Source organism: Psammomys obesus, unplaced genomic scaffold (genome assembly GCF_907164565.1).
Source record: "Psammomys obesus unplaced genomic scaffold, mPsaObe1.curated_primary_1811, whole genome shotgun sequence".
Lineage (NCBI taxonomy): Eukaryota > Metazoa > Chordata > Mammalia > Rodentia > Muridae > Psammomys > Psammomys obesus.
In genome coordinates, this window is record NW_026590568.1 from 1 (window position 1) to 11,138 (window position 11,138).

At 49.8% G+C, this 11,138-nt stretch overlaps 1 pseudogene; it reads right to left on the reverse strand.

Moving 5' to 3' along the window:
* Nucleotides 1-8,027: 8,027 nt before the first annotated feature.
* Nucleotides 8,028-11,116, reverse strand: LOC129677273 (H-2 class I histocompatibility antigen, alpha chain-like; annotated as a pseudogene).
* Between the last annotated feature and the right edge of the window lie 22 nt (nt 11,117-11,138).

The window sequence follows — 11,138 nt, forward strand, 5'->3', positions numbered from 1 at the left end:
TTTCCTTGCTCCTTCCAAATCCTCTCCATTCTCTTTCAAATTCAGGGCCTCGTTTTGCTCAGTACCTGTTGTTAAACATGTATAAGTATATATGCCCCCTGCCTCTGCCTCCTAAGCACTGGGATTGAAGGTGTGCCCCACCACCGTCCAGCAAATTGGTGAGGCTTTACGGCATTATGAAAAGACGCAGACTCATAGTGATCTCCTGATCCTCAGGCTAGGGAAGAGGGTCACAGCAAAGACTAGACCAGCCTGCTTTACATCGTAAGCTCCAGGCCTACAGTAAGAGCCCCCTTCAAATAAACAAAACCACAAAATCAAATAAGTCAGAGTGTTGGACAACCGGCCTCTGAGGGACCCTGTTTTACTGCCCCTACTATGTGGGCTCAGGAAGGCTCACAGCTCCATATAAAGTTTAGAAAACACAGGAGGGGATTGCTCCCCAGCTGGGCAAGGGGTCTGCACAGCTGAGCTCACCTGAGCCTTAACTCATTAGTGCCTGGTGATAGGGACCAGTGTTTCCAGCTGTGGCTCACTTGGCCTTAGGTCGCCCAGAGCTCAGGCGTCTGCTGTGAGGCTGGCTCTGCTGCGGCCTGGTCGGGACTCCGAAGAACTGGAGAAAGTAGAGACAGTGAACACTATACCTCTGGTGTCCAGCGGTTCCTGGCTTAGCTTCTGCCCAGAACTGAGGGTCAGCCTGAGTGCCAAGCACCTAGTGCATCTATCTCTGCTGACCTGGTGGAGGCCTTCAGGACCCCAGCAGCAAAGCACAGCTTCCCTGGGCAAGGAAGTCAGAGGCATGGAGAGCATGGAGAGCATGGGGAGCCCTGGAAAGCCCAACATGGTGTTCTTTGAGATGGGGTCTCTCACTAAGGCTGAAGCTCAGCTTTCTGGCTAGGCTACCAGGATCTGCCTGTCTGCACCCTCAGTGCTGGGGTGATAGGCAGGTACAGCCATGCCCAGCTTTTCTGTGGTTAATGGGAATCAAACTTGGCCCCTTCTGTGTTCACAGACACCCTTCTGAGCAGTCAGCCATCTCTCCTTCTCTCCAGCCCCATGTTTTCTTCTGCCATGGATTAGTGCTGTCCAGAACTGAGGTAGAGCTTTCCACGTTAATTAACTCATCTAGAGGACCTCTCACAGGCTTGCCCAGGGCCCAGCCCAGCCTCGACAGTCCTTAACTAGCAGGCTTGGAGACTCCTTTCCCAGGAGACACTAGATGCTGTCATGCTGATTCTTCCTTTCTTATTTCTGTGGACAGTCTCAGCATGTCTGTCTATTTGCAGTGTAGACCAGGTTATACACACACTCACACAGTTCTGCTTGCCTCTGCTTCCCAGAATGACTAAAGCCAGGCATGTGCCACCATGCCTGGAGACCATCAGTGTTGGGATCTGTAAGCAGGCATCTCTACGGCCAGCCCCAAAGGACCTGACGAACTGGTTATCCAGCATCTGTGAGGCCAGCAGACCACCTGCTGACCACCAGAAACTACCGGTACATGCTCTGGGTCGCCATATAAGAACACTCTGAGCTCCTTCTCTCTCTCTCTCTCTCTCCTGCCTCGTCCAGAGATGGTCTCTGCAACCCCTTTCCCTTCCCCTAATAAACCTCCCATGTGGAACTGGTCTCGTGGCATGATTTGTGAACCCACCATGTAACTCTCTTCTGCACAATTCTAGCATTGGTGCATTGGCCGGGAATAGGTTTCTCCAGTGAGCAAACCGTGTGGAGGGGTGCCAGCACCCCACCAGGGCTGATGGAAAACTATTTTGTTCCAAATCCGCCTGTGACCTCCACTTTCTGGCAACCAGATCGCTACCTCGGCATCCAACACCAGCTAAATTGGTGAGTTCCCCCATTGGTCGGCAAAATCGTTTCTCTGGGTAAGGGAAGATTGACCGTTGAGAGTCCGGCAACTTCCCAGTACTCTTTGAGGTGGAGGAACCCCCAACCACGGTCTTCCCTGGCTACGGTTGACCCTTTTTGCTGGACCTCCATTTAGGGCCTCTTTTCCCTTGGAAGAGCCTCCCACATACAGTCCGTTCTCCCCCACCCCTTGCTCACAGAAGAAAATCCTAGCGCTAGGTGAACTGTGGTCTCTCGAGCAACTGTATCCCTGGTCTCTGGCCAAAAGCTGACGGGCTATTGGATCAGGTAGGAGCATCTCGACTGAGTCACAGCTTGCCTTTAGGATGCCTTTAAGGTCACTGACTTCTCTGCCTTCCAATGGGGAACGCCCAGAAGTCCATTCTGCCAGCGTCCCTATTGGGATGTCTTCTGGAGAATTTTAAAACATTACACATGGAGCCTGAGTTAAAGGCCTCTAAGCTCAAACACCTCTGAAATAAAACTTGGCCTACATATTCTTTAGATAAGGGTTCAAACTGGACGATTAATGGCACATCAAATCCCAATATTTTACCGGATCTTTTTAATTACTGTCAGCGATCTGGTAAATGGAAGGAGGTACCTTATGTTCAAGCTTTCTCTCTTCTCCACTCTAAACCTTCTCTCTGCTCTTCCTGTCATCCTACCCAACTTCTTCTAGCTATAAAGTCTCAACTTCAAGAGTTCTCTACCTTTGACCCTGCAGATGAACCTCCACCTCACTGAGCTCAACCCCCAGCTTCTTCCTCTTTGGCTTCTCCAGAATCCTCACAACCTCTGGTGTCTTTCCCCTCCTCTTCTACCCCCTCCTCTTCCCCTTTGGCTTCTTCAAAATCCTCACCCCCCCTCCCCAGCAATAGGCTGTTCCAATCGTCTTACTCTGGCACCCACTTTCACCCCACCGACAACTATTAGCCACCCTGCTACCCGTTCTCACTCTATAGCAAAGCCCTCTTCCTCTACTCAGCATAAGCCAGCCTCAATTCTGCCCTTGCAGGAAGTAGCTGGTATAGATGGCTTAATTAGGGTTCATGTTCCCTTCTCATTAACTGAACTTTTTCAAGTAGAAAAGAGATTAGGATCCCATACCTCTAGTCCTTCTACCTTCATTAAAGAGTTTCAATATCTTGTTAGGCCCAGCAAGAGCCTAAATATAAGAAGGTATGAAGAGAACTCAGGAAACTAATCATCCGTCGATGCAAAAAACGCAAGAGGTTATTCTTGACCATTGCACAATGGGGTCACCCCTGCTGGTCAGCTAGGAGTGGCCCTGGGAGACAAAGACCTTAGGTTTTTAAAAGACACAAGGTGGGAATCTCCTGGGGTTGCCTTCTTGGCGATTTAGGATTGGATGAGGTATTTAACTTTTAAAATAATTGGTTAGTTCTGGTCACCCTAGGTCCAGTCAGCCCTGTCGTAAATATCTAATCTTCAAGTCAGTTTGGAATTTCCTGCCATCCACAGTTAAATGTGGCAGGGTGATTAACTCATCCCATGTCTGTTCTGAGGAGTGGGAGTTACAGGCTTTGGATCAAAGGTCAGGAGAAGGATTGGGGCCATTTGGCCCAGTTTCCAAACAAAGCCCATCTCACCGGCGCCAGCCGGTGATTTTTTCTCCATTTAGTAGAGATCTCTGCTTGTTCTCTTCCTTATCTCTGCCCTCACAGATGGCTAATGTCAGGAACATTTACATTCCTCGGCTCTCTGGAGAAGCACTAAGAGACTTTAATTAACATGGGCCTAAAACTTGCAAATATAAGTTATAAGGCAATTAAAAGAAACATAGGTTACAAAGTTAGTCTGATTCTTTCAATCTCACTCAGTCTTATAGTCTCACCTTCCATGATATCTATATGATTCTTACCAATAACCTATTACCTGAGGAACGCAGGCGAGTTTGGGAACAGGCTAGAACGCATGCAGATGAGGTTCACCAAACAAATGCTTCACACCCTGTCGGGGCTGAGGTGGTACCCGACCAGCATCCACAATGGAATTACAATACCCCGGGAGGCATTTTAGCCAGAGATCAGTTCAGGACCTGCCTCCTGGCTGGCCTCCGCAAGGCTGCCCTTAAGCCAGTTAATTATGAAAAGCTCCAGGAGGTCATTCAGGACAGAAAGGAAAACCCGTCTCAATTCCTAGAGCACCTTACAAAGGCCCTCTTACAACACACTAATCTAGACAATGAAAGTACAGAGGGCAGACAACTCCAAATGACCTATTTTTTTCTCCCAAAGTTACCAAGACATCGGGGCTAAGCTTAAATCCTTGGAGAGGGGACCCTGACTCCACAGGTAGAAGTCTTACTGCTGGCCTTTAAGGTGTACCATGGGAGAGATAAAAAACCCCGAAAGGAAAAATACCAAATGCTGGCCGAAGCCATCTGACAAGCCTCAGCCATTACCCAGGCTCCCTTGCCATTTAAGGCAGGAGGACCACCGGGTCCCTGACTCAAATGTGGTCAAAAGGATCACTGGGTCTGGGCTTGTCTTAACCCCCGCAAGCCACCAGGACATGTCCAAAATGCCACCAAGAGGGACATTGAGGTGTTGACTGCCACTGTTTTTTCCATGATATGGGGGCATCACTCCCAGATCGCCCTCTGGCTGATATCCTAGGCCTGGCTATGGATGACTGAAGGTGCCCAGGTTCCCTTGACCCAACCATTGCCATCATTAACAGGGAGCCATGGGTAATCATCATAGTATCAGGGCAGGCCATCTCTTCCTTGTGGACACCAGAGCCACTTACTCAGTCCTGACAGAGTACTGGGGACCAACCTCTCCTTGTAGTTCCTCTATTGTCAGGGAAGTGGGACAATCTTGCCAGCCTTGCCGGACTCCACCACTTAATTGTATTTTCAGGGGTGACCCCTTGACTGACCTTTTTAGTAATGCCAGCCTGTCCAGTTCGCTTAATGGGAAGGGACTTTTTAGCCAAAGTGGGAGCCTCTATCTCCTTTACTCCACCCATTCACCTGACCCCAAACTCACCAGAGTCCTCTCTCCTCCTCCTAGCTACCCTACTTACCAGTTGTGACATGTCACTTTCTTTACCAGCCTCTCAAGTGGACCCCCAGGTCTGGGATGTCCAAAACCCCTCTGTGGCAAGACACCATTCCCCTGTACATTCAGTTACAGCACCCCACCCGGTATATTGCCCAGGCTCAATACCACTTCCTCTCAAGAGCCTCAGGGGACTTAAGCCCATTATTGCTGACCTTCTAAGAAAACCTCCTTTGCCTCATTTCACACCCCTATACTGGCAGTTAAAAAGTCCAGTGGAGCCTATTGCCTGGTTCAAGACCTCCGGCTTCCCAACTCTGCAGTCGATCCCCTCCACCCTGTGGTAGCCAATCCCTGTGCCCTCCTCTCCACTATCTCCACGGGCACCTCTGGATCCCCTCTGGATCTCAAGGATGCATTTTTCTCTATTCCTTTAGACGCCCAGTCACAAAAGATCTTTGCCTTCACCTGGACTGACCCTGACACCCTGGTTTCTACTCAGCTTACCTGGACTGTTCTACCCCAGGGATTCCGGGACAGCCCACACCTTTTTGGCCAAGCCCTAGCCTCTGATCCACTCTCCTTATCTCTCCCTAAATCTAAAATTATACTGTATGTAGATGACCTTCTCCTCGGCAGCCCATCCCCACAAGTTAGCCAAACTAACACTTCTGCTCTTCTAAATTTCCTATTCAGCAGGGGCTATTGGATCTCACCCTCCAAGGTCCAATTGTCCACCTCTGAGGTCACTTACATAGGAATAACAATAAGCCCAACCCACAAGGGCACCACCCTAGATAGAAAAGTCCTAATACAGTCTCTAGCAGTTCCCTCTTATAAAGAAGAAATGTTATCGTTTCTGGGAATGGCTGGTTTCTTACGGTCCTGGGTCCCCTCCTTTTCCCTTCTTGCCTGCCCCTTCTATGAGGCAGCCTTAGGCCCTTTCCATGAACCCCTTCTTAAGCCCGTTACTAAGTCCTTTTGGAGGTTCCTACCGGCTCTTCTTGAGGCCACAGCCCTACATCTTCCAGACCTAACCCGTCCCTTCTCCCTCTATGTAACAGAAAAAGAGGGATGTGCCCTTGGAGCCCTGGGTCACCAACTGGGACCCTCCTTTGCCCCTGTAGCATACCTATCCAAAAAATCAGACCTGACAATCCAGGGATGGGCCCCTGCATTTGTGCCCTGGCGGCTGCGGAGCTCCTTATTCGAGAGTCAAAAAAAAACTAACTTTTGAGTTACCTATTACTGTCTTCTCTTCTCACAATCTGTCTCACCTTTTAACATACAAAGGCTTACAAACTTTACCTCCTTCCAGGGTCCTTTCCCTCCAGGTGGCGCTAATAGAAGACTCTACCCTCACTTTCCAACCATGCCCACCTCTTAATATTTCAAACCCTCTTCCTCGACCTAACTCTGACTCTTCCCCATCTCACTCTTGCACTGAAACTGTAGAGGAACTATTGCTCCACCCCTCACACATACAGGAGGCACATTGCCTCAGGCCGCCTATACCTGGTACACAGATGGCAGCTCCTTTGTACATGAGGGAGCTCGAAAAGCAGGCTATGCCATAGTGTTGGATGCCAAGGTGGTTGAGGCACAAGCCCTCCCTGCCCAAACCACTCATCAACAGGCTGAACTAATAGCTCTTACCTGTGCCTTCCAATTGGCCCAGGGACAATCCCTTAATATCTACAGACTCTAAAAATGCCTTTCATATTCTTCTCTCCCATGCTGCCATCTGGAGAGAGTGTGGATTACTTACAGCAAAGAGAGGCTCTGTAACCAATGCAGGCCAAATTATGGCCATGCTAGAAGCCTCCCACCTTCCCACGGCCATCGGAATAGTCCACTGCCGGCCCCACGGGACGGACAATTCCATAGTTTCCAAAGGAATAACCAGGCTGATGAGGCAGCTAAGGCTGTGGCCCTTAAAGGGTCTAAACTCGTCCCACAGAACATCCTTACAGCACAACCCACATCTCCCCTGCCCTCTCCTGACACTTGTCAGATTCTGCCCTATCTACACCAGCTCTTTCATCCTAACAGTCAAGCCTTGTCTAACTTTGTCAGGGCTCACCTGCAGCCTACCTCTGAGGACTTGCACTTCCTAAAGACTATTACTGCCTCTTGTAAGATTTGCCAGACCTCAGATCCTGACTCAGGATATCATAGCCCCCCTTTCCCTACCCAACAGGCTAGAGGCTCCCTCCCTGAGACTGACTGGCAACTTGATTTTACCCACATGCCAGCAGTCAAACTCTACAGAAGCTACACACCCGATTTACCAATAAGTACTATCCATATCCAGAGAAAATATGTCCCAATGACCTAATCCCTGGGCATGGGAGAAGTAGAGAAGGTAATTAAACACTCTTCTAAGGTCATTACCTCTCTAACACCCCTCTCGTAAATAATACAAACCTGTCATGTCATCTCCTACTTCAGACTCTGACCTCAGCTTACAAGCTCTTTAATGTGGCCCAACGGGGCCATTTTAAAGCTTGCTGGCTGTGTGTCCCACCTGGGACCAACTCAGAAGTACCGCTGACAGCTTCTGCGGTGACTCTGTCAAGTAACCTCACTTCACCATTCACTAACTGCTCTGACTCTGATGTTGCCACAACCCCCTGCCTTTTCCTATCACCCTCTTTGTTGTGGCAAGTTTAGGACTGAAGTTCATTTCCATGGCCCACAGTCTCCTGAGTAAAGAGGCCTTGTGCTGTCTGGTGGGGACAAGAACAGGAAAAACACCTCCTACTGCTGTCACAATTGAGCATCTCAAAGGACAATGAGACAGGCACCACTCACAGGAACAAGAACAGGCCTAGTCCTCCATACAATCTAAAAACACAAGAAATAAACAGGGAAGACAATGTGAAGAGTTCCATCCAGGACCAAAGAACAAGGACAAAGGTCTGGCCATTACTGTGTCCTGTGATCACATATCTCACCATGGGGTTCACAGGGATGAAGGGAACAGAACCAGGAGGTAACAGAGCTGAGGTGCGACCAGGTCACAGATGACAATGGACTGAGCTCCACCTGGACACAGCCCTGTTCACACTCAGCTCCCACAGCCTCATCCTGTCCCACCAGTTACAACAGCACAATGACACAGATTACTGAAGGTTCTCCATCTGCCATGTATTTCCTCCATAAAACTCTAAGTATTCTCAATTCTTTCATTTTCCTGCCAATCAACCTTTCAATCAAGGACATGAACAATCAAGGTCACATTCAGATTCTCACTTTCAGTGGGGAAGGAGGAGCTGCAGCTCAGGGCAGCAGGGAGCTGGCAGGATGGAGATGTCCCCTCCTGCCTGTCTGGACCAGGAAGGTTGGCTGTGGAAGGGAACACAGGGCAGAGCAGGGAGAGGGTGGTGGTGTGCATAGGTGGGCTGGGCTGTCCAGGTCTTCACACTGAGCCCACAGAATCACAGGGAACTTAAGACGGGATTGACTGAAGAGAACCGAGGGCTCTGGACGTCACAGGAGGGACATGAAAACATCGTCTGTCAATGTCCACTCAGGCAGCTGTCTTCACGCTAGAAAATGAGAGTCATCAATAGTCACTATCAAGACAAGATCCTACAAACCACCCCTCACTCAAAGGAGATTCCAGAAGTCCCTGAATCTCAGTCATGTCCACTTTGCCTCTCCACAAATCAGATCCCAGTGTCACCTGTACAAGCTGAGAGACACATCAGAGCTCTGGGTGCTGTCACTCCCTAGAGAAAAAAGAATGAAGGAAAAGAACGAAAAAAAGAAAGAAATATTTCTCTCAAACGAAAGATTCATTACAGCATCAAGATTTTCCTCAAGGGCTATTATGGTCCAGCTGCACTCCCCATCATCTCCAGTTTCATCCTAAGGGCCTCAGGGACAATCCTGTCCCACATACTTACCTGGAGGTGGAGCATAGTTCCCTCCTTTTCCACCTATGAGAAGAAAGGCCGTGAGAGACCAGGGAAGACCTGGAAGTTTCCAGAACTGACAGCAGACCCAGTTAGAGACAGCAGCAATGAGGGTGTGGATGTGTTTCCATTAGTGAGCAGAGCACACTTCTAAAAGTGCTGAGAGAAAACCCAGACCCTGCCCTCTCCTACCCGTGTTTCTCCTCCTCTTCCTCACAACAGCCACCACAGCTCCAATGATGACCACAACTCCAAGGACAACCAGAACAGCAATGACTGCCATGATGGGGGCAGTGGGCTGAGGAGGCTCTGGGAAGAGAAGGCAAAAAGGGAAGGTGAGGTCATGACCCCAGCTCTCAGCCCTGACCTGCTCAGGGTCTGCACAAGGCTCCAGCTCTCCTGACCCCAGCTCTGCACCCACAGCCTCCTTACTCCATCTCAGGGTGAGGGGCTCAGGCAGACCCTCATGTTGCACATGGCATGTGTAATGCTGCTCCTTCCCAGGAGGCACCACCACAGCTGCCCACTTCTGGAAGGTTCCATCCCCTGAAGGCCTGGTCTCCACAATCTCCATGTCCTGGGTCAGGTCGTCCCCATCCAACTTTCAGGTCAGGGAGATGTCAGCAGGGTAGAAGCCCAGGGCCCAGCACCTCAGAGTGATGTCACCTTGAGGTCTAGGGTGATGGGTTACATGTGCCTTTGGGGGATCTGTGCAGAAGATTTAAAATTTTCACAATGAAGAGGCTGGCAGGATGGCTCAGAGATCAAGAGATCTGTTTGTTCTTCCAGAGATCCTGTGTTCAATTCCCAGCAAATATATTGTGGTTCACAATCATCTACTCTGGGATCTGGTGCCCTCTTCTGGCATGAAGGTATACATGCAGATAGAACACTCATACATAAAACAATGTTTTGTTTTTAATCCACAATTAACAAGGTAAAGTGAAATCTGCAAAGGCAAAGTTCAACCAGTGACACTGAACTATGTGTCTGTTTGAACACTTTGACTGTCATCACACTAGGGACCTGCAGGTAGAGCTGGTCCCCTCATTTCCTGGGGGGGACTCAGAAGCAAAGACAAATCACATGAGCCAGCAGTCAACAGGGTCTTCCTTATGAGAAGTTCTAGAGCATAAGACAGGTAGCAAAAGAACGGAAGAAGGAACAGAAAATAATTAACACAATATCTGTTTAACTTCATATCACAGTAAGGAATTAGGGGCAGGGCTACAGGAAGGGTGCCACCAACTAGTGCTGCCACCATTGATGCACAGCCCCGTGGTCATCTTGCTGACCAGCATTAACTGTCGCCTGTGAGAAGCCACTACAAAGTGTGTAGCAGAAATGTGGTCAACCTGACCCTCAGGTACAGAAAATGGCTCCCAGCCCCTGCCTCTGGGGAACAAGATACAAGGTGTGTCACACAGGATCCTGAGTGTGCTGTGGACCCCAGTGCAGCACTCACTGGAGCACAATGGCTCACAGGGTGAGGGGACCTTCCCTGTCACTCCAGCCCTCCACTGCAGAAGACCCTGTCTCTGAGAAAGGTCAATCCCTGATTCCCTAGGGGAGCACTGCAGCTTGTTGGGCAGAGGAGGAGCAGGAAAAGCTGGAGAATTCTGGCAGGAAACAGTGTTACCTTAATGGACAAAGGCTTCTCAGTGATACAAATGACAACACAGGGTTTAGAAACAGTATCACCCAGTGAGGAGGAAAAACTAAGAGCAAATACCTTCAAAAGACAAACGCACAAAAAGCAAAAGAAAGACAGGAAGGAAAAGGAATAAACAAAAAAAAAAAAAGAAAGAAATTCTACTATATAGCGTTTGTCAACCTGTAAGTGCTCCATTCTAGGAAGAGATAGAATTGGGGTGTGGAAGGGACTCAACCCCTCCCCCTCACACACAGGCATCTGGGAGAATGTATTGTTTGGAAAGAACTAGAAACTGGGGGCACCGGCCAAGGGTAGGGGAGTCCATGTTTCCCACCAGGTAAAGCAGACTTCCGGTCCTGAAGTGCAAGGCTGACACACTCAGCAGGACAGGAGTCAGTTCCACAGACAGTGGGTGTGGACAGAGAACCCGGCCTGGGAGAGGCCATGGCTGACAGCAGGCTGCAGGCTGAAGGGCCCCTGTTGTCATGTGGGGACCCTCTCTCCTCCCCTGGAGACAGATTTGGAACTATCAGGGAGAAGGTGAGCCCTGGAGTCAGTGCAGTCACCGCGTTGGGGATCAGGAGACCCAGGGACCCAGGTTCCCTCAGAGACAGGGGCATGACCCAGCTGAGGGTTCTCCTTCCTCAGGCCTGAGCCCAGCCCCAG